Source organism: Hyla sarda, chromosome 2 (assembly GCF_029499605.1).
Source record: "Hyla sarda isolate aHylSar1 chromosome 2, aHylSar1.hap1, whole genome shotgun sequence".
In the NCBI taxonomy this organism is placed as follows: domain Eukaryota; kingdom Metazoa; phylum Chordata; class Amphibia; order Anura; family Hylidae; genus Hyla; species Hyla sarda.
The window spans coordinates 396,685,155-396,708,752 of NC_079190.1; the positions used below are offsets into that span (position 1 = coordinate 396,685,155).

The window sequence follows — 23,598 nt, forward strand, 5'->3', positions numbered from 1 at the left end:
CTTCCTTTTCAAACTGCTCCAGGTCTCTCTTATTGGAAGGGCGCCTTTTCCCAACAGCAATTTTAAGATCTCTCCACCGGAGTTCAATGGGATTTAGATCTGGACTCATTGCTGGCCACTTTAGAACTCTCCAGCGCTTTGTTGCCATCCATTTCTGGGTGCTTTTTGACGTATGTCTGGGGTCATTGTCCTGCTGGAAGACCCAAGATCTCGGATGCAAACCCAGCTTTCTGACACTGGGCTGTACAGTGCGACCCCAAATCTGTTGGTAATCCTCAGATTTCCTGATGCCTTGCACACATTCAAGGCACCCAGTGCCAGAGGCAGCAAAGCAACCCCAAAACATCTTTGAACTTCCTCCATATTTCACTGTAGGTACTGTGTTATTTTCTTTGTAGGCCTCATTCCATTTTCGGTAAACAGTAGAATGATGTGCTGTACCAAAAAGCTCTATCTTGGTCTCATCTGTCCACAAGACATTTTCCCAGAAGGATTTTTGGCTTACTCAAGTTCATTTTGGCAAAATGTATTCTTGCTTTTTTATGTCTCTGTGTGAGCAATGGGGTCCTCCTGGGTCTCCTGCCATAGCGTTTCATTTCTTTTAAATGTTGATGAATAGTTCTCGTTAACACTGATGCTCCCTGAGCCTGCAGGACAGCTTGAACGTGGTCGACCACGTTTTTGCCTGCGGTCAGGAAACCGCATACGGACGAAAAAGCAGCCGACCGGAGGCTGCGATTCACTCCGGTCTGCTCATAGACATACATTAACTACGGTTCCCGAATACGGCTGAGTGCGGGCGCCGCGATTAAGCCCCGCCCACCCGCCCATCCCTCCTCCCAGCCGTGTACGGGAACCGTAATTACAAACCGTAGTGTGAACCCAGCCTTATATAGGTTTGATTTTGTATTACTTCGGAAAGAAATCGTAACTACAAGCAGGAAAATTTATACGTTTGAAATTGTCCTCTTCTGACCCCTATAACTTTTTTATTGTTCCATGTACGGGGCCATATGAGGGCTAATTTTTTGTGCGGTGATCTGATGTTTTATCGGTACCATTTTTGTTTTGATCGGACTTTTTGATCACTTTTTATTCATTTTTTTATGTTATAAAAAGTGACCAAAAATACGCTATTTTTTTGCGCGTATGCCATTGGCCGTGCAGTTTAATTAACAATATATTTTTATAGTTCGGACATTTACGCACGCGGCAATATCACATATGTTTATTTTTATTTACACCGGTTTTTTTTTATAGGGAAAGGGGGGTGATTCAAACTTTTATTAGGGAAGGGGTTAAATGATCTTTATTAACTTTTCTTGTTCACTTTTTTTTTTGCAGTATTATAGCTCCCATAGGGGGCTATAACACTGCACACACTGATATTTTACACAGATCACTGCAAAGCCATAGCTTTGCGTTGATCAGAGTTATAGGCGGTTGATTGCTCAAGCCTGGATTTCAGGCTTGCAGCAACCGCTGTTCGGATGCTCAGGAGGCAGGTAAGGCAACTTCCTGCTGCATCCTAGCTGATCGGGACATTGCGATTTTATCGCGATGTCCGATCAGCCCGACTGAGCTGCCGGGATGCATTTACTTTCAGTTTTAGACACGGCGATCAACTTTGATCGCCACGTCTAAAGAGTTAATTCCGGACAGCTGCTGGAACAGCGATGTCCGGCATTAGCCACGGGTCCTGGCTGCTGATAGCAGCCGAGACCATGCGGGTATGATGCAAGCTTAGCTTCCGAGCTCGCTTCATAACCCTCCCGTGCCGCAGCAACGGGGTATACCCGTCGTTCTGCGGCAAGGGGTTAAAGGAGCATCACATGCTTGAAACAATCTTATTTTTCCACAATTTTGAAAGGGTACCAATAATTTTGTCCAGACCATTTTTGGAGTTTGGTGTGACATTATGTCCAATTAGCTTTTTTTCCTCCCTTTTTTGGTTTAGTTCCAATACACACAAAGGGAATAAACATGTGTTACTGCAATCTTTTTCTGTGTGAAATTCTTCATTTTCTAGAAAAAATTCAGGGGCGCCAACATTTTACCGCCATGACTGTATCTGACCAGTATTTTTGGTTAGGATTTGTGCACAGAAAATTCACATAGGGATACAGTACTAGCAAAGTGGATTATGTTGAACATAACACGCTGCAAAAATATTCCATGCAAAAAACCAACCTGCAGAATGGATTTTTAAATCTGCAGCATGTGGCTTTATGATACATCATGGACTCATCAAAATGTGGGAAAGAAAACTGGAAGGACTTAGCCCATAACAACCAATCACAGCCCAGCTTTCACTTTACCAGAGCTTGTTCATGAAAGCCGAGCTGTGATTGGTTGTTATGGGCAAAATCTCCTCCGTTTTTCTTTCACACAATTTGATAAATCTAAACCATTTGAATATATTTACCTGTCTAGTAGAAGAGTGGTGCAGTTGCCAATAGCAATAATCAAATTGCTTATTTTTTTTTATATTCTGAAAAATGTTTCAATCAAAACATGAGAAAATGTCTCACGGCTGTCAGTTGCGGGACATGTAATGGGCAAGGGAAATGGTCTGGGCTGTGTTATAAAGGGGCCAACTGTGTCTGGATAGTGTAAGTATATTCGCTGGGCATCTGGGCCTTCCGGAGCCTGTTCTCCATGTGTGGGTGCCCTCACATAACCACTACTCCTCATCTCCTTACAGCTTGGTCAGTACAGCCTAGATGTTGGGCAATTTTTCGAAACAACCTTATTTCTACTCTCAGTGCGATGATTAGTTCCCTTTCAAAAAGTCTGTCAACCGGGCAAAATATCGTTAAGTGTGGTAGAGGCTTTGTCTAGTGGCCAACGCCTTAACACTATGTATGCTATCCAAAAGTAGAACAGCAGGGAAGCATTCAAGTATGGTGTAGGTGAACCATTTTTCTACACCTTAAATTTGTGGTGTGGTAACGTGTACGTGCACCAAATCTATTTAATGGTTGCATGGCATGTGATAAATATGGTGCTAGAATGTTTTTATTACATTTCAATACACCATTTTGTATGTTTCTCTCTGCTACATTTCCTGCATCTTTTTAACCCATTGCATTAAAATGTGAAACTTTTTTTTACAATTGCTGTCCACATCCAGTTTTGTTAGCCAGGCCTTGCGACAAATATAGAGCAAAGCTATAGTCTACAGACAATGATTAATGCCCCCACAGTGTCTAGTCAGACCACACCTGTAATCATTTACATATCTGCATGCTGCAGCAATCTGAGATTATTATATACTATATTTTTGCTCTATATTTGTAGATATATATTTCTGTGGGGAAGGCTGAGGGGAGTAGCTTCTAGTATGACCAAAGCCTGGCAAAAGAGAACTTTTTTCCATTTGAAGGCTTCATTAGGTGTGTTAGGCAGGGGAGTGGAGCATTTTGCAGATCATCATTAGTGGATGGCGGACAATCTTCTGTAGGAAACGCCATCTGATCACACAATACAAACCAACTACAAACTTTCTGACATGGTAATTAATGGTTTCTGCTTCTCCGCAGACTAGGAACAAAACAAGTCCTATTACCGAGAGAGCGTCATTTGGCATATGCAGGATGCATTTTGATCTGCCATGGACTTAACTAGAGGTATAATTAGAATTTACATATTCTGGTATCTTTGACACAACAGGGGATTAAAAAAACTGTCATTATGTAGTATGAAAACAGGTCTTTAAAAATAAAAAAAATAAACAATTTCCTCTTGATGGGAAGACTGACATACAAACCGATAGGTTACTGGCAATGTTATCTTATTAAAGGGAATCTGATGGTGTGTTTACCCGCACTAAACAACATACTCAGGGTTATAGTGGGGGTGAACATGAGTAAAATGATGTGTTACTTACCCTGATTAGTGGCCCTGTTAGTGAGATAGAGCCCCTGTTGGTAATATGCAAATTTGTTATTTCGCGCAATGGAGGCAGGGGCTGGCAAGATTAGGGGAGAAGAGGGGATGGAGGCTGGGATGCTCGCAATGGGACCACCGACCAGAATAATTTTACATATGTTCACCCGCACTATAACCCTGTGTATGGGATTTAGCGCGGGTGAACAAGCTGTCAGATACCCTTCAAAGGGGTTCTCCAATTCTGAAATTCCAATGGCCCTAATAGGACATTTTGAACTACTTGGAGGGATAGGGTCCTTATTGGACCACCATGAATTAGCTGGACCAAAAAGGCTACAAAGAGTGTCTTTCTTGACCGCCTAGCATGTTCATGCATTACATGGTTAGCCCAACCCTTATTGAAAGAGCCTTATTGATCGTTCAGTCATTACAAATCATACAATATATTACAATCACACAAAGCATGACAGTACAATATACAGTAAAGGTTCCCTAAGCTATGCATCGCACAGCATGCTACTCTAACACTCCGCTCAATCCTGAAAGAGAAAAGCACCCGAAATCTAAACAACCAAACAATACAATCTGTGATCGTGGGAGGCTATAGGGAAGGGGCAATTACAGGGCCAAACTACTGGGCGATAACTTCAAGGGGACATGGGGAAGGAGAGGTGTCTTCACTCCTCCTCTTCATCTACTTCTGGGCTATCCAAGATGACATAGTCTCTCAGCAGGCTCCAGATGAACCTGCAGCAGTCCCGGACCGACATGTTCTCCCTGTTGATGACGAGGTGGTTCCTGGCAAGCCAAACAGTGTCCTTAAAACAGATTATAAGGCGCCAGGCCTCCTGGATGGCCTCCACGTCGTGGGTCCCTGGAAACAGATCATAAAGCACTGAATGGTATGTTGGGAAGGTCCTCAGTATGGAGCCTCTGAGTTTGAGTTTCAGGGCATCCAACATACCCTGGGCAAAGGGGCACTGCCAAAAGATGAGCAAAGATGTTTCCTCCATGTAGGGGCATCGGGGGCAGTGCCGGGTTCTGCACAGGTCGCAGGAGACAGTCCTCCCTTAATGGCAATCCACGACAAGTCCTTTTGTGCATTAGTTAGCCACGCTGAAGCCACGTTGGCCCAGTCTCTGCCGTGGCCACAGTGAGCCCTAGAACAATCTCCAAGTCCTTAGCTTGGATGAACTTCCACAGGTTGGGCTTCAGTCCCTTCAGCTGGTTCTCCCTCACATACCGGACAATGTCCCTATAGAACCAGGGAGCATTCCCGTTGTAAGGGATGAATCTTTCCCACTTGTCCCAGCCAAGCCCCCTCCAGAGGGGCAAAAGAAACAAGGGAGACATGGACCTGTCCGCTGAGCCAGTCTTTTCCACCAGAGTCTGCTGCACGCTGACACATGCAAAGGAAGCCGGCAGCAGAGTGGGGATATCAAGGACTCCCTTCCCAACCTTGCAGGGTTGCTTGTCCATCACAGTCCGCTTGACTCTGTCTATTTTGCCCCAGATGAAGCAAAACATGTTCCGGGTGATGGCCTTGCAAACAGTGGCATGGGGAGGCCAGGCCTGTGCGGTGTACTGTAGCACAGGCAAAACTTAACTCCGCAAGACCAGTGTTTTGCCCTCCATTGAGAGCTTTCTGGAGCTCCACAGTCCGATTTTAGAGTTTATCATTGCCGGTCGGTCTTGCCAAGACTTGAGGGCCACTCCTTCCTTCGCGAACCAGACTCTGAGGATTTGGATGAGATCTGGTTTAACAGTAGAGGGGAAGGGGGTAGAAGAAGCAAGTTGCCGCTCCTCAAAGAGCGACTTCCCACAGTTGACCTTTGCCCCCCGAAGCTTTGCTGAAGTCCTCGCAGGTCTGGACGAGTGCTGTCACCGAACGCCAATCACTGCAGAAGACGGTCACGTTGTCCATGTAGAGCGAGAACTTCACCTCCTAGCGATCTTGTTCCGGAGCGGTGATCCCTCTGATCTCTCCATTCTGCCAGATAGACTCTGCAAAGAGCTCTATAACACATACAAAAAGAAGAGGTGAAAGAGGGCAGCCATGTCTGACCCCAGAGAGGACTGGGAAGGGGTCAGTCTTCCAGTAGTTCACCAGCATTGAGCTGCAAATATCAAGATACATAGATACATGACGTTAATATTCGAGCAGCCCAACCATGTCAGTAAGGACTGCACAATGCTTCATTTCGCCTGTGGTGGCGCTGCAGGGAAACTGGACACTTACTAACTTGATCTTCTATAGATTACAGCTGATCACTGGGGATTTCAGAAGTAAGATACTCAGATTACCCTGTTTTAGAAAAGGGGTTGTCAACCCCTTTTTGAATATTGGTTTCATAGAAAGGTCTGAGAAACACAATTCAGTTTTTACCTTTTTCCATATGTAGAGTTTTCTTTACAATAAATTTGCCTTTTTAGGCTCTGCTCACAGCAAGTAATAGAAAAATGTGATTCTAATGTTGGGATTCCTTTACATGCTATTTAGTGATGTTTGGAAAGAACAGTAGACATGCAGGTTTTGCTGGTGATCTGCCCATCAGTCCCTGGCTCTTCAATATAATTAACTTTATCAGACAGCCTATGTATACATATATTTAAGCTAGTTTTCCACACATTGGTTTACTATCTATAGAAATGATGCACAGAAAATATTTTTTTCTTGAATATATCTCTTTATTAGCCTTATCAGGCCTAATAGATGTAATGGAGAAGAGCCCACTCAGGACTCTACCAGCAAACCTAACCTGTACCCCACCTTCTTCTCCATCTCAAGCTTATGTACAGTAGCTTGGCGCACAGCAAACAGATCGCTACACTCCTATCAGACACTGGCAATATCCTTTTTTTTAATTGCTACATGTTGGGTTTTAAGGTTTTGGTTACTTAAAAAAAACTTCTTGGTGTAGCAGTAGGGTATATTCACACAATGGAGAGGTAATGTGCATGTATGACTATTGCTGCATTCACGGTCTACATGACTGGCAGAGCACTCTACTCAGCTATCTGAGAGCAGTGTTCATGTGTGCACACTACCCTGCTGCGCCAGTCACACAGGTGACTTCTTCTTGTCATCGGTCAGGACCCCAATGATCATGCATTTGTCATCCTATCCTGTTTATAGGTCATGCATGTTGTTACTGAGCCAACCCCTTCAAAGGGAATCTGCAGGATCCATTACACTGAACACAAAATCTTAACAATAAAATATAGGCGTCATACACAGGGTTACGCTGTAGGTACTGCAACAACTCAAACAGGCCCTTTTGTCAGGGGTGGCAAAACTTTAAGCCATAATGGGACCCAGTATGTTCACGGTACAAAGATCACTGTATGCAGCCAATCCGTAGAGAAAGCTGTGCTATATTCCTTCCCTCCATTAAGTTTATGATTGTATTATTGCAAAGTGGAGTGATTATTAGATGTTAATGTATATTAGCACCTTTTAATTATAGACAGAAGCTTTATAAAGCACAGGAGGCAAAGAGTTAACTGGTAAGTGTCTGAATACGGCATTATTACTTAAAAGACTTAAAGTGCGACCATCTGTACTCGATAATTTTCACGAAAGTGAGGATGATCGCCTACTCAAGTGCCTGCCCTTTCCAATCTGTCTTTGTTTCCAGTGAAGAGATTAATGTGCTTTATGGAACATATTTCAAGGTGTTTCAGCACGTAGAAGGTTTTACCTGACTCTCGATGGAAGGGAAGAGAAAAACTCAAGTGAATCAGTGATTCTTATTACATTGGGCAGCCGGTTTGCACCTCGCTAGGTAAATGAATTAAAGAAATCATTCTGGGTTGTGCGCAGATTCACAGGGGGATGTTTATGTGCGGCAGAACAGTTAGCGGAATGGGATTTTAACAATCGCATTTATTGTCTAAATTCAATATCTGGAATATAAGGGATACTGAATGCTCATTGTACTTTATATTATTTATAGTGGTACAAAGCTGATCCATTCTCATTATTTGATAGTGAAGCTAATATAGGCTGCGGCGCTGCACAATTAGGAGATGTCAGTCGAAGGCTATGACCATAAGAAAAGTGCTGCCTCTGTGAATATTATGTTGCTTATTAAATCCAGGTTATGGCTGCGATAATGATCTAGAACTGGAGTCATTACTGTCCCTTCACTGTAATAGTATTCACGTGTCATATGCACTAAGAATACATAGGTTTTCAAGTCATAGATAGAATTTAAATTTACACCTTGGATTTGTGAAGATAGGCAAGAGTGGAGCATGCTGCTTTAATTTTCATGGAATCGGAATGGTTCCCATGGGTACGTGCTTTATTTTATGCACTAGTTTTGATACATGCCCCTTATTTTGTGTATAACTAAAAGAGAATAACAATGCCTGCCCCTGTGCCTAGGGAGAAATTGGGTGGTATGTGTAATATTAAAGGGGTACTCCGCTGCTCAGTGTTTTAACAAACTGTTCGGAACGCTGGAGTCGGGAGCTCGTGACGTCATAGCCCAACCCCCTCATGACATCACGCCCCGCCCCCTCAATGCAAGTCATGAGGGGGCTATAGAGGATAAGGCTTCAATGGAACCCGGCTCAACGACGCTGATAGACCACAACAGGTGTAGGAATAAAAAGGGTTTATTGACCAGAATGCAACGCAGTTCACGCAGCGAAACACGTTGCATTCTGGTCAATAAACCCTTTTTATTCCTACACCTGTTGTGGTCGATACGCGCCGTTGAGCCGGATTCCGTTGAAGCCTTATCCTCTAATGCCATTGATTTACCGGAGGGCAGCGGACGACCTATCATCTTGTGCCTACATCATTGTTGTGTAAGAATTTGCACAACCACCCAGGGTGAGCAATTAATTTATATATCCTTCTCACCACAGGATTTGTACGTTACTACTCTATGGAGCACTTGTCTTCTCATTTCATGAGGGGGCTATGACGTCACGAGCTCCCGGCTCCAGCATTCCAAACAGTTGGTTCCAAACGCTGAGCAGCGGAGTACCCCTATAAGCTCACTAGTTAGCATTGTGCTATACTGAATCCTGGTAAATGCCTGTAGAACATGTAGGGGTCAGCTTCAACTCCTACAGATCAGTTCATATACGCTACCGCCACTTAAATAGCCAAGAAAAACAAAGATGACCTAGCTGTCCAGAGAGAAGGCAGGGGCATGTTACCATTGCTGTCTACCTGATCATTGTATACAAATGTCATGAGCATAGTATACTCATCTCAGCTGTTATGGGGCTTCCTGATTCCCATCCTGGCGTTCATGTGATCGCCCAGTGATGAGTAGTCGCAGTGAGCTGCTGCAAATCCAGATCAGCCCTGCAGTGAGTGTATGGGTGCGTTCACACTGCAGAATCTCCGTGAGTAGAATTCCGTGAGCGGAGATTTCATCTGGAAGGGAAGAGAAGTACTTCGGCAGGAGGACCGTGCGGCACTGTGATGTCACCATTGACGGCTATGCAGTGCTCAGGGATTTCCTCGCAAACATGTTCATTCTTTGTGCGGAACAATTTCCGCCGCTGAAATTCCTCAGTGTGAACTGGTCTCGCGGAAGACCCATTCACACTGATATTAAAGTTCACCACGGGTAATTACGCAGTGTGAACGTACCCTTAGGGGTCTGTGTCCCCCATAACTGGGGCTAATATGCTCCAATTACAGGATATCATCAATAAAAAATTATATATAAAGTATCACAATTTTACAATGCCCCCTGTTTTAAAAGTTTTATAAAGAGACTTTATCGGGGGTCATATATATGTGGGAAGCCTATTAAGGCTGAATTTGTGCTAAGGGGCGTGAATTCCAACGCCCCCCGCACCTCTAGGCGGAGCCATGACGGAGGCACGACTATAAAACGCCCCTCCACCATGCAGGCGGGGCGTACAAGTCATTTCGGAGGGAGTGTGTGCAGGGGGTGGAGTGGTTCCTGTACGGTAAGCCCGGGTCTCCGGCCTCTAATTCATTCTCACAGCACCCCGGCCTTTCCTCCCTTCCGGCACTGCACTGGCTCGCAGGGGTCATGGCTGGTTGACTGGAGCTTCCCCACCCCAGGTCTCCCCCGCTCCGGGTGCCTCCAAGCTTATCTGGACAGCTCACTGGTGCCCCGTCCCGCTCCCCTTGCCCCCAGCCGCAGTATCACTACCGGGATGAGTGGGGGCAGAGGGGGTTGGGGCCGCAGTAGTTCCGGCCTCCGTTAGATCAGACCGATCCCCCACCTGGTACTTTGCGGGGATCTCCTTCTCCCACTCCCCGTGGCAGGGCTGCGTGTCTGGTGTCCCTCTTGGTTGCCGGGGGGACGCTGCCGGGCCACGTGGTTGTGGTGGGCGGAGTTTCCTTGTGAACAGGGCGGGCAAACACTGTTTGCTATTGTCTATGCCAGAGTTTCGTTACTGATGTGCGGCAATCCGGCAGCACTTACTAGTACTTTGCACTATCTGAGGTTCTGCTCTGTAAAAACTGTAGCTCTTTCTGCTCTGCAATTCACTCGTGTGAATAAAACAGCAATAGCAGCGGGGCTGTGGGCCCTGCTGCAGCCTTGGGATCCCCCGGCTCCTGCGGTCGCCGGGCCGCGTGGTGCAGGGGGGCGGGGCCTACCCCGTCAGCTGTCCCGGTCAGCCGGAGCTACCTCCGGTGCCGGCTACACGGGCTGGCCGCGGTGGTTCCGGCTGACACCCCTCTGCTCGCCTCCCATGGGGCACGAGGGGGCGGAGCCCCTGGGGACACGGCCTCGGGTTGATTCTGGTCAATCCCTGACCCGGTATTTTGCGGGGTTCTCACGGGTACGTCACGTGGCTCTGGGCCTGCGTGCTCGGTGTCACCATACAGGTGAAGCTCACTTTGATTGTCTTATTGCAGAATATTATCACATGTGCATGCATGAATTACAAAGTTCGTGCCTCAGCATTTGTCCAATAGCAACATTCATACCGTCACTCATTTGCAGCATTCATACCGTGCGGTTATTTATAGCATACCGTGCAGTCGCTTATTGCTTTCAGACTGTGCAGTCACTCATAGCTTTCATGCCGTGCAGTCACTCATAGCGTTCATGCCGTGCAGTCACTCGTAGCGTCCATGCCGTGCAGTCACTCGTAGCGTCCATGCCGTGCAGTCACTCGTAGCGTCCATGCCGTGCAGTCACTCATAGCGTCCATGCCGTGCAGTCACTCAGCGTCCATGCCGTGCAGTCACTCATAGCGTCCATGCCGTGCAGTCACTCATAGCGTCCATGCCGTGCAGTCACTCATAGCGTCCATGCCGTGCAGTCACACACAGCGTTCATGCCGTGCAGTCACTCATAGCGTTCATGCCGTGCAGTCACTCATAGCGTTCATGCCGTGCAGTCACTCATAGCTCTCATGCCGTGCAGTCACTCATAGCGCTCATGCCGTGCAGTCACTCATAGCGTTCATGCCGTGCAGTCACTCATAGCGTTCATGCCGTGCAGTCACTCATAGCGTTCATGCTGTGCAGTCACTCATAGCATCTATGCCGTGTAATCAATCATAAGCATTCACACCGTACAGTTTCTCATGGCTTCATACCGCGCAGTCACTCATAGCTTTCATACCGTGCAGTCACTCATAGCGTTCATACGGTGCAGTTACACAGCGTCCATACAGTGCAGTTACTCATAAGCATTCATGCCGTGCAGCCACCCGTAGCTTTCATAACGTACAGTCACCCAGAGCCGTGAATCCGTGCAGTCACTCATAGCTGTCATACCGGGCAGTCATTTAAAGCACCCATACCGTACAGTCAATTTCAGCATTCATGCCGCATACTGCGTAGTCGCTTCCTACGCTCATATCTGTAACATGAGTACGGCACTCACACTCATAGCGTTACTGCTCTTACGACATAGCAGTTCCATACCGCACGTAGGTTACAACGCATATACGATCACGGCATTTCACACCGCTTGGGGGTATCCGCGGCGTTGCTCTGCGCGCGCGTGCTTCATGCGCTCTTAGTGGGGCATGCGGCATGTGCGGTCGGTGTGAGCATGGTGTCATATACAGGGGGTAGTGGCATGCTGTGGGTAACAGTCAGTGTTGTACACAGTATGTGCGTTCTTACTGTTATGTAGTGGGTACAATCACAGTGTTGTTAGTTATAGTGTTGTGTACAGTACATACGCTCATAGCATTATATGCAGTGGGTACAGTCAGTGTCGTATATAGTACATATGCTCGTAGTGTTACATACAATAGGTGAGTTACAGCATGGCATACAGTACATACACTTATAGTGTTTCATGCAAGGAGTACAGTTCAGTGCTGCGTACAGCACATACGCTCGTGGCGTTATGTGCAGTGGGTACAGTTACAGCACAGTGTGCAACACATATGCTCACAGTGGCATATGCAGTAGGTACAGTTACAGTATAGTATGCAACACATACGCTCATAGTATCATACACAGTAGATACAGTTATTATTATGCACAGTACGCACGTTGATAGTGTCTATGCAGCAGGTATGGCCAGTGTTGGTCACAGTACATTCACTCTTGGGGTCATATGCAGTAGGTACAGTTACAGCATGGCATGCAGTACACTTGCTCACAGTGCTATGTGCAGTGGGTACGGTCACATCACGGTATAACAGTACATACGCTCATAGTGTCACATACTGCAGGCACGGTCAGTATTGTATGGTACATATGCTCGTTGCGTACTCTCACAGGTTGAACGCTCAAACCACTAGCACCGCTTATGGACTCGTCATTGTCATATTGCACTCACGTGTGCCTTCCATTCCATACGCTAGTGTAGCTACATGGGACGTACGTTCATAGGTTGTTGATATGTTTAGCTTCATACTGTTGTCATACACATGCTCATAGCTCATACTGTTCATACACGCATAGCTTCACACGGAGTACACTAAATATAAGCTCACAGCTTTATACTGATCAGATGTTCATTGCATGTGCGGTACAGTCACAAACAATTACTCTGCACATATGTATGGACCATTACGCTCACATAAGTTATGTTTTCACTAAACATAAGCTTGAAGCATTCTACGGTACATACACTTGTAGTTTGCTTATTACGATGTGTTTCCCAGTACATTGCAGTTGCTGTATATTGTTTACACTAAACATACCTATAGAATATAAGCACAGTTTACAGCATTCTCCAGTCACACGGTGTATAGGCTCATAGCACGCATGTGTATCTTTACTTAGTTAGTTGGTGTTATGCATGACCGTAGTGGTTATAACACTTGTCCTTAAGCACGGTATAAGTAGTGTCAATGGCATGGTGTTACATTCCATTACTCAGGTACACTGCTACGAGTCGGCATATACGAGACGGCTTCGTATCATCTTCATCCACATAGTATTGTCACAAGCTCTCACTACCATAGGTAACATACCATGCACACAGTTTAACTACACTTATTTGCTGCGCTTCAGCTGAGGTACCGGCACCTGGTTCCCGTAGCTGACATGATTCACATACGTTACCATAGTAACTGCACATAGTCACAGTTGAAGCGTCCGTATCTCGTCATACACTCACTAGTTACCTCTCAAATTGTCCAAGGGCATGAACAAGTCATTGGCACTGACATTTTCTTATGCTTAATGACATGTCTTCAAATAACTATGGCACGACTCATAGGTGGTTGTACCCGTCATACCTGTCACATCTACAGGAGGAGGCACTGCTTAGTACTTGTTACTGACACGTCTTCAGTGCAACTACATCATGACACATAGGTAGTTGTATACCCGTCATGCCTGCCACGCCTGCAGGGGGTGCACTGCATAGTTGTTACTGACACGTCTTCAGAGCAACTACATCATGACACATAGGTAGTTGTAGACCCATCATGCCTGCCACGCCTGCAGGGGGATGCACTGCATAGTTGTTACTGACACGTCTTTTGAGCAACTACATCATTACACATAGGTAGTTGTAGACCCATCATGCCTGCCACGCCTGCAGGGGGATGCACTGCATAGTTGTTAATGACACGTCTTCAGAGCAACTACATCATTACACATAGGTAGTTGTAGACCCATCATGCCTGCCACGTCTGCAGGGGGATGCACTACTTGGTCGTTGTTACTGACACGTCTTCAGAGCAATGAATCCGTGATACTTAGGGGTTCCACACCATCTCCTGCCAAGTCTGCATGGGATTTACAGCATAGTCAATGTCACCCTTACACAAGTCATAGAAGTTTATAAATTTCATAACGCTCAAGTGGTCATTTTCTCGAATCAACCGGTCTCGTTCTCGCATGTCAGCGTCACGCAAACATCTGTCACATCCGCAGACACAAGGGTTACTCAAGACCTGTCACACCTACAGGTACGAGGTTCGAATTAGGTTTGTCTCGTCACAGGCAAAACGTCTATGCAAAGACCTGTCACATCTACAGGCACGAGGTTCGAATTAGGTTTGTCTCGTCACAGGCAAAACGTCTATGCAAAGACCTGTCACATCTACAGGCACGAGCGCGTTTTAATGTCTGTCTAAATCTACCGAGGGTCCGTCACATAGTTAGGCTGAGCGTCACTAACTAACAATGAAATTTTGCCACTTATTTAGCAGGGAGTGCAAGATGCATCATGCCTGACAAGCTTTGTTGGTTTCCTCTTCTGCAATGGCACAGTAAGTATGTCAACATGCACGAGCCAGCTAGTACGTAGTCAGGTCCCGTTTCCAGTGTCGTACAGTTTGCAGTAGGCATGACTGCCTTGACTTTGCAGCATCAAGCACTGCCTCTTGTAGTTGCTAGCCTGCAGGCATAACACTCTCTTTGTTTCTCTATTTCAGTTAAGTACAGATAAGGGAGTTAGATATTACTAGTGTGTGGTGTGGAATGTAAGCCCTGAGCACAAGTGGGAAGCCTATTAAGGCTGAATTTGTGCTAAGGGGCGTGAATTCCAACGCCCCCCGCACCTCTAGGCGGAGCCATGACGGAGGCACGACTATAAAACGCCCCTCCACCATGCAGGCGGGGTGTACGAGTCATTTCGGAACCCTCCCAACCCGCCCTTATTTTCATCATTTCACTATAGGGCATGCCCTCTATAGGCGTGCCCTCATACGCGGTTTTGGGCACAATTTCAACCGCTTCGTTAGTCTTTCTCATTTGCTATAGGTGTACAGGTTTGTATGTAAGGTGCAGTCTCAAGTACGAAAGGACTTCGACCGCTTGGTAAGTCAATGTGTGGTCATGTATAATCTGTATTTCAAATGTTACAACGAGTACGAATGTAAGCCCTGAGCACAAATATATATATATATGCTTGATAAAGGCTATTGTTGCCGAAACGTTGTAACTTTTGGGGTGAATAAAGAAACCAGCTTATGAAGATCCTTGACCTATTGGTGCTGTGATTCCTGGACTTTGCATACATTAACACCAGGCTGGCTGCCTGGGTGTTTCACATGCACGGAGGTTGGTCCCCGGTGCTGTCTCACGCCAATTCTTGTGTATATATATATATATATATATATATATATATAAACACACAAAAAACAACAGCACTCCCAAAGAAAAAAGGAAAAGGTGCTGGGTGCAGGCTACTGAACAGGAACGAAGTCCAAGGGTTCCAAAGCATATAAAACAAAACCAGCGCAGCACTCCGTAGTAGTGAAAAAATGTGGGTTTATTCCATCAGAAAATGTGACAAAGCAGCGACGTTTCGATCCTCTCCATAATCTTTCTCAAGCTTGAGAGATTCTGGAGAGGATCGAAACGTTGCTGCTTTGTCACATGTTCTGATGGAATAAACCCATATTTTTTCACTACTACGGAGTGCTGCACTGGTTTGGTTATATATATATATATATATATATATATATACACATACGTAAACACAAAATATAAATAAAACTAAATAAATAAAAAGGAAACAGCCAAAACAACAGCTCCTGGCGCCACTCCATATTTTAGCGTCACTTGTTATTGTGATTTGTTATTCATAAGAAAAAATAATTTTAAAAAAATCTGACACATTTTTGTTTTTAGACACTTTCAGCTGATGTCATAAAAAATTAAAGTTTACCACTATCTAAAAAAAAAATACATGATATAATGTACCACAGGAAAAATGCTAAAATTATTTAAATAACCAAATAGGAAGAAACTGTATCTTTCAAATCTGCATGTATTAAAATAAAACAAAAGTGTTAAGTAAAGAGAGACCGGGCTAGACGTGGTTAAGCTCTTTTTGTATCTGTTTTTAAGAAAAAATGGTTACAGTTTTAGCATAGTAAAACTGCTAAAATAGTATTTTAAAAAAACGCGTGGGAGGCAGATAATTATAGATTTCTGTTTTCAATGTTTTCTCCCACACATGAAAAAGAACCTACCAGATTTTCAGGTCCTTTGGGGAAAAAAAATGAAAAACAAACTGCTTAAAAAAATACACTGCTCAAAAAAATAAAGGGAACACTTGTAAGTGCAATGTAATGTAACTGCAAGTCAATCACACTTATGTGAAATCACACTGTCCACTCTGGAAGCAACACTGATTAACAATTTCACATGTTGTTGTGCAAATGGAACAGACAAGAGGTGGAAATTATAGGCATTTTGCAAAACACCCCCAATAAAGGAGTGGTTCTTCAGGTGGTGACCACAGACCACTTCTCAGTTCCTGTGCTTCCTTTGCTGATGTTTTGTTCACTTTTGAATGCTGGCAGTGCTTTCACTCTAGTGGTAGCATGAGATTCTACAACCCACACAAGTAGCTCAGATATGGCAGCTCATCCAGGATGGTACATCAATGCGAGCTGTGGCAAGAAGGTTTGCTGTGTCTGTCAGCATAGTGTCCAGAGCATGGAGGCGCTATGAGGAGACATGCCAGTACATCAGGAGACATGGAGGAGGCCGTAGGAGGGCAATTACCCAGCAGCAGGACCTCTGCCTTTGTGCGAGCAGGAGAAGCACTGCCAGAACCCTGCAAAATTACCTCCAGCAGGTCACAAATGTGCATGTGTCCACTCAGACGGTCAGAAACAGACTCCATGAGGGTGCTATGAGGGCCCGACATGCACAGGTGGGGGTTGTGCTTACAGCCCGACACCGTGCAGGATGTTTGGCATTTGCCAGAGAACACCAAGATTGGAAAATTCACCACTGGCGCCTTGTGCTCTTTTCAGATGAAAGCAGGTTCACACTGAGCACATGACAGAGTCTGAAGACTCAGTGGAGAACGCTCTCCTGCCTGCAACATCCTCCAGCATGACCGATTTGGCGGTGGGTCAGTAATGGTGTGGAGTGACATTTCTTAGGGGGCCGCACAGCCCTCCAGGTGATGCTATGGACTGGCCAACCTGTACCCCAGACCTGAATCCGATTGAGCACATCTGGGATACCATGTCTCGCTCCATCCACCAACGCCACAGTGCACCACAGACTGTCCACCTCATCAGGAGCATGCCCAGACATTGTAGGGAGGTCATATGGGCACGTGGAGGCCACACACACTACTGAGCCTAATTTTGACTTGTTTTAAGGACATTACATCAAAGTTGGATCAGCTTGTAGTGTGGTTTTCCACTTTGATTTTGAGTGTGACTCCATATCCAGACCTCCATGGGTTGATAAATTTGATTTTCATTGATAATTTATGTGTGATTTTGTTGTCAGCACATTCAACTATGTAAAGACTAAAGTATTTCTTATGATTAGTTCATTCATTCAGATCTATGATGTGTTATCTTCCCTTTATTTATTTATTTTTGGTCAGTGTAGTAAACAAGAAAAAGAAAAGATTAGTTGCTTAAATGTGTGTCAGAGTTGGACAAGGTTTGGGAACTCTAGAGGTCTCTGATAATTCATGAACATGTTTATTGACAAATCTCTTTACTCAGGGAGGCCTGTGAATGTGGCTAGGATGACAGCCTGCTATGCCAGAAATACAAAAACACTACCACTAGGAAATATACAAACAGATGATTAAAGGTTAGGCTCTGGTCACATGAGTCATCCATATTTTAACTGCAAATCCAATGGGATACAATGTTGGCTTATGTTTCTGTGATGGTCCCATTATAATAGATCCATGAAACAAGTATATACCGTATATACTCGAGTATAAGCCAAGTTTTTCAGCACCATTTTTCGTGCTGAAAACGCCCCCCTTGGCTTATACTCGAGTGAACTCTCCGCCTGTCAATCCCTTCTCAGTGGTCTTCAACCTGTGGACCTCCAGATGTTGCAAAACTACAACTCCCAGCATGCCCGGACAGCCATATGCTGTCTGGGCATGCTGGGAGTTGTAGTTTTGAAACCTCTGGAGGTCCGCAGATTGAAGACCACTGCGGCCTTCGTCATCATCCATCCCCCTCCCCTTCCTTTAGTTTTGTACTCACCTCCCCTCGGTGGGAAGGAAGGGTGAGCTGTTCCGGGCCATCTGTGCTGCAGGGACCGTCCGGTGGGGAGGGTTAGTTGTTCGGGTTTGTCCATTTTCACCGAGGGGGGGGGCCCTCTTCTCCGCGCTCCGGGCCTGCCCTGGACTAGTGACGTTGCCTTGACGACGACGCACAGGGACGGGTCTGGATGATGACGAAGGCCGCAGTGGTCTTCAACCTGCGGACCTCCAGAGGTTTCAAAACTTCAACTCCCAGCATGGCTGTCTGGGCATGCTGAGAGTTGTAGTTTTGCAACATCTGGAGGTCCGCAGGTTGAAGACCACTGATGAAGGGATTTACAGGCAGTGATTATGAAGGGGGAGATTATGACGGGGGTCTGGATGATGACATGGGGGGGATGATGTATTTCCCACCCTAGGCTTATAGTCGAGTCAATAACTTTTCCTGGATTTTTGGGGTAAAATTAGGGGCCTCGGCTTATATTCGGGTCGGCTTATACTCATGTATATACGGGTAAATGGAATCCAAATATAAACCTGCAAAATGTTTTCCATAAGGACACTCTTTTGACATACTATTAGTCACATAAAACGCATGGTAATGTTACAATATATGTTTCTGTATTCTACCAATGTGTTAAATATAACTGAAGTGAAACAGGGACTCCTAGGGAGACCCCTAGTGGCCAAAATTTCAAACATAAACACATTAAAGGAAAACATTTTAATATATAAAAAATCTTTTCATGAGAGGTACTCTTTAAATAGACTTTTATACTTTTACCATTTGATCCACACAACATGCATAGTCCTTTAATAAAGCTTAACATCTTGTATCGTGATACAAATTGACATTTGTTGGATGCACAAGTATTCACCCCCCCCCCCCCCCCCCCCCATTCACATTAATGTTAAGTTCACACCGAGGAATTCCGCTCACGGAATTCCGCAGGGAATTCCGTAGTGTGAACATACCCTAAAAGGGTATTCCAGGAAAAAACTTTTTTTTTTTTTATATCAACTGGCTCCAGAAAGTTAAATAGATTTGTAAATGACTTCTTTTTAAAATTCTTAATCCTTCCAATTATGAATGCAGCTGCTGAAGTTCAGTTGTTATTTTCTGTCTGACAACAGTGCTCTCTGCTGACATCTCTGCTTGTCTCGGGAACTGCACAGGGTAGAAGAGGTTTGCTATGGGGATTTCATTCTACTCTGGACAGTTCCCGAGATAGGTGTCATCAGAGAGCACTTAGACAGATAAGAACAACTCAACTTCAGCAACTCATAAGTACTGAAAGGGTTAAGATTTTTACATTTCTTTCTGGAACCAGTTGATTACATATATATATAAAAATATATATGAAGTTTTTTCCTGGATAACCCCTTTAATTCCTGTGGTGGAAACTGTGTACCTGCACCAGATTTATATGTGGTGTGATCACATTTCTTACTTCAGTACACCACTTTGTATGGTGCATCTGTGCGACTTTTTATCCCATGCGACAAAATGTGTGACTTTTTAATAATGCTGGTTGCAGTCAATTTTGTAAGCCAAGTTAGGGCTGGTGTAGATTTGCACCTTATTTTGCGCAGTTGCGACAAAAGATGCCACAAATTGAAAAGTTGCACACCATGAATTCCCGACCACTGCATCATATCAACTGAAATCATGACTTGGTATGTTCCTTTTGAAACACCTTCTAAAGCAAAAGTTGCAAAAAAAAGGTCTAAAAACAGCATACGAGACAAAAGGTGCAACAAATATACACCACAAAAACACAAAGAAACTGATGAAAAATCCCCTTCATGCTGCTGAGGCCTTCACAGAACATGTTCAAATGGCCGTCTGTTCCCGTTTTGTTTTTTTCCTCGTTTAGGTTCCGTTGTTGCTGCTTGTAAATGGATTACAAATGGTTGTGAAATAATCCCATTGATGTCAATGGGATTTTTTTTTTACAATCCGTTCACATCCATTTGCTCGTGTCTGCGCTCATTTACGTTTTTTTTTTTTTACGGTAGAAAAGATGGTGCATGCCGTATTTTTTCTCCCGTCAAGAAAAAACGGATACAGTAAATTTAACATTGAAGTCTATGAAAAATGGATGAGCCTTTAATGTCATTTGATCCGTTTTTGCTTTTGAGCATGCTCAGAACAAAGAAAAAAAAATTTCAAACGGATAACAACCATTTGCATCCATTATTATCGTTTTTTTTTTTTTTTTAAGTCCATTTTTATTTTTAATGTGAGAAGAACGGGATAGGTATAGACTGCCGTGTGAATGCACCTTAAGATTAAATTGCAGACAGGTGAACCCAATTTACTAAAAATGTGACTTGCATAAATGACTTGTGAATGCAATTGGTCCCACCAGATCTTTGTTAGGGGTTTCATGGTAAAGGGGGTTATTCACTCAACACTTTTCAGATTTTAAGAAATTCCATGTTATATTACCTTACTTCCAAATAATGGACTATTGTGAGTTGGTCTATTATATAAAATCAAAATCAACTATGTGTTTTAGACCATGACAAAATGTAAAAAATAAATAAATAAATAAATGAAAAGTCCAAGGGAGTGAAAGCAAGTTATTGGCCCAGATTTATTAAACTGTGTGAGAGAAAAAGGATAACATTAAACCATGTAGCTAAAAATTCACAATTTTATTAAATCCTCGTAAAAAACCCAATAACAATAATATAAATAATTAGTATCAATACATAAGAAAGAAGAAGTTCTCCTATGATGAACAACCGTATATCCCAACGCGTTTCCCCGTGTATCTTGTGATATACAACGGTTCATCAGGGGATGACAACAACAGTATACAAATATATACCTAGTAAGCACAGAGATATGGAGGAACAATATATATATATAGATAGCGTGCAACACATGGACAAAGGCACAGCTTAATGTACAAAAGATGGGAGGACAATTAGAACTATACATATATTATAATGCATCAAAGCAAACATATATACAGTACAAAGCACATGAATGCAGACAGACGATAGCAAGGCTTATTTGTGGCTTCATTCAAATATCCTCCGACTGATGTAGCAACCTGTAGCAGGAGGCAAAAAGAAAGGATAGAAGGAAGACACAACATACCACATAAGACATAACATTAGCTTTAGTACACAAATATTCCATTCTACATATATTTGCAAAGCAAAACAAAAGATAACATGCCAAAGGATATTAAGACATGAAAAGGTGTAGAAATTATAGTATAGATAATGGATGTGTTAAAGATAATGACAGAGGTAAATAAAAAGATAGATAAATACTGTGTTATTGACAGACCAGGTGCCAAAAAGGAAAAGGAGAGTAGATAAAGTCCTTAAATTACACCAGATGTGGTCTCAAAAAAATACATATACATATATACATGTATCATTACCTCTATGTAGTTGGATAGCAAAAAACGAGGTCACTGATAGAGTGAGGACCCTAAGATAAGGGCTCCTCCACAAAAAGAGAGAAATAGGCTTAATAGATGGCCCCCTAAGGATAAAATGGCAAATAATAATAATCATGATAAGCCATACCAAATCTACCATATATATATATATGGACCATTTCAATAATAGTCAAGCCTCTACCTGGAATAAAGACCTGAAAATAGTTGCTTCCTTACTACAGATAGCTCCAGACCACATTTGTCCAATCACCAGGATCTTGTTTGACCCTCCAAATGTTTTAGATAAAGAGTTCAGATAATAATACCACCTATACACAGACGTGGAGGGGGAAAAAAAAAAAAGGGGGGGGGGAGAGGAGTTGGATCAGTACATATGTACATATATGCATATAGTCCAAGGTTTCAACCCCAACACCCTAGTCCTCACCTAGGTAAAAAAGCAACCTCTATGATGTCCACATAACCACAGTATTGTCCAAAAGATGTCCAGCCATTATCCATGTGTAGTTACTGCAATAAATAACTAAACTGAATAACCTAATTCCTAACGCCACAGTAATTCATGCACAGTCCACTGCTTACCCCCATATCAGAATGCCATAGGCATGATACGTCCGTCTGCGGCTGGCGATCCACGTCGCAGATAGCTAAACATAACCCAGCCTCTGTCTTAAATACCTCCATACTCGCGCGCATATCCGGGATGCCAAGTGCGTCACTTCCGGTAGCCGCGCATCATGTGATAGCATCTCCAAGGATGCCGCAACCAAATTGGATCACATGATGATGTATCATGTGACCCGTTGCATCCATCACTGCACTGCACGTCCAAGGTAGTTAATGAAGATAGGAGTGGGAGGAGAATTGGAAAGGAGGCTGGAAAGAGATGGCACTGTATGACAGATAAAAGCAGCACAGGAGAACTTAAATAAGGTATTGTATATATGTAGATGAACATAGAAAAAGTACATATATAGATGTAAAGTAATAGAAAAAGAAAATATATTGTGTAACCAAATAATGACTACATATTTTATTACAAAAATACAGGGAATCATAAATGCTTGAGAACAAATGATACATTCATATTATGTGTCAATTGTGACTACATAAATAGTATAATAACTTTTAAAGCCTAACCGCTCAACCGAGCCAATAGAGTTAGGGGCATTTCTCGCAGTTTCATATAGTTTTCAGGTCCATTTTATATTTTCTCACCAAAAACAAAGTGATTACGATATTATGGGTAATGTCTTTACTAAATGGTAATAATTTTTGAAAAATATAAAAAGTAAGCAAAGAAGATATCCCGTAACAATCGGGACCTCCTCCAAAACAAAAGTTAAATAAATTACAATGAGAGTTAATAAAGAGTGACAATGCTGTAATAAGCTACAAAAAGCAGCTATAAGTTAGACGTTCGTTTAGGCCAAGTGGTGATACAGATCGCATCCTAAAGATCCACTCGGATTCTTTTTGTAGGATGCGTCTGTCCCATTCTCCACCCCTAGGGGATTTCCGAATTACTTCCATAACACAAAAGGAGATACATTTAGTATCACCACCATGCTTTGCCCACATGTGTAGTGACACTGGTGTGTCTCTTCGATTTTGAATGTCGCAGATATGTTCCCTAATTCTTTTCTTAAAGGACCTCTTAGTTTTGCCTATATACTGAAGGGGGCATGTGCAGGTCCCTACATATATCACCCCTTCAGTATCACAATTGGCAAAATCTCTTATTGTGTACTCCCTTCCAGTCACTACACTAGTGAAGGATTTGCATTGCTGGATGTTGCTACATGCCCTACATCGGCCACAACGAAAGGTGCCAAGTGGTTTCCTATCCAGCCATGTCCCTTTCCTAGTCGGTTCGACAAAATGACTATGTACCAACCTATCTCTTATGGACCTACCCCTAC

At 43.7% G+C, this 23,598-nt stretch overlaps 1 long non-coding RNA gene across 1 annotated transcript in view; it reads right to left on the minus strand.

The window, feature by feature from the left end:
- Window positions 1-20,754, minus strand: part of LOC130356782 (uncharacterized) — a 49,110-nt gene extending 28,356 nt beyond the window's left edge. The window contains exon 1 of the long non-coding RNA XR_008888996.1: window positions 20,704-20,754. This is a non-coding gene — a long non-coding RNA (uncharacterized LOC130356782). The remainder of the gene's footprint in view (window positions 1-20,703) is intronic.
- Window positions 20,755-23,598: the final 2,844 nt, after the last annotated feature.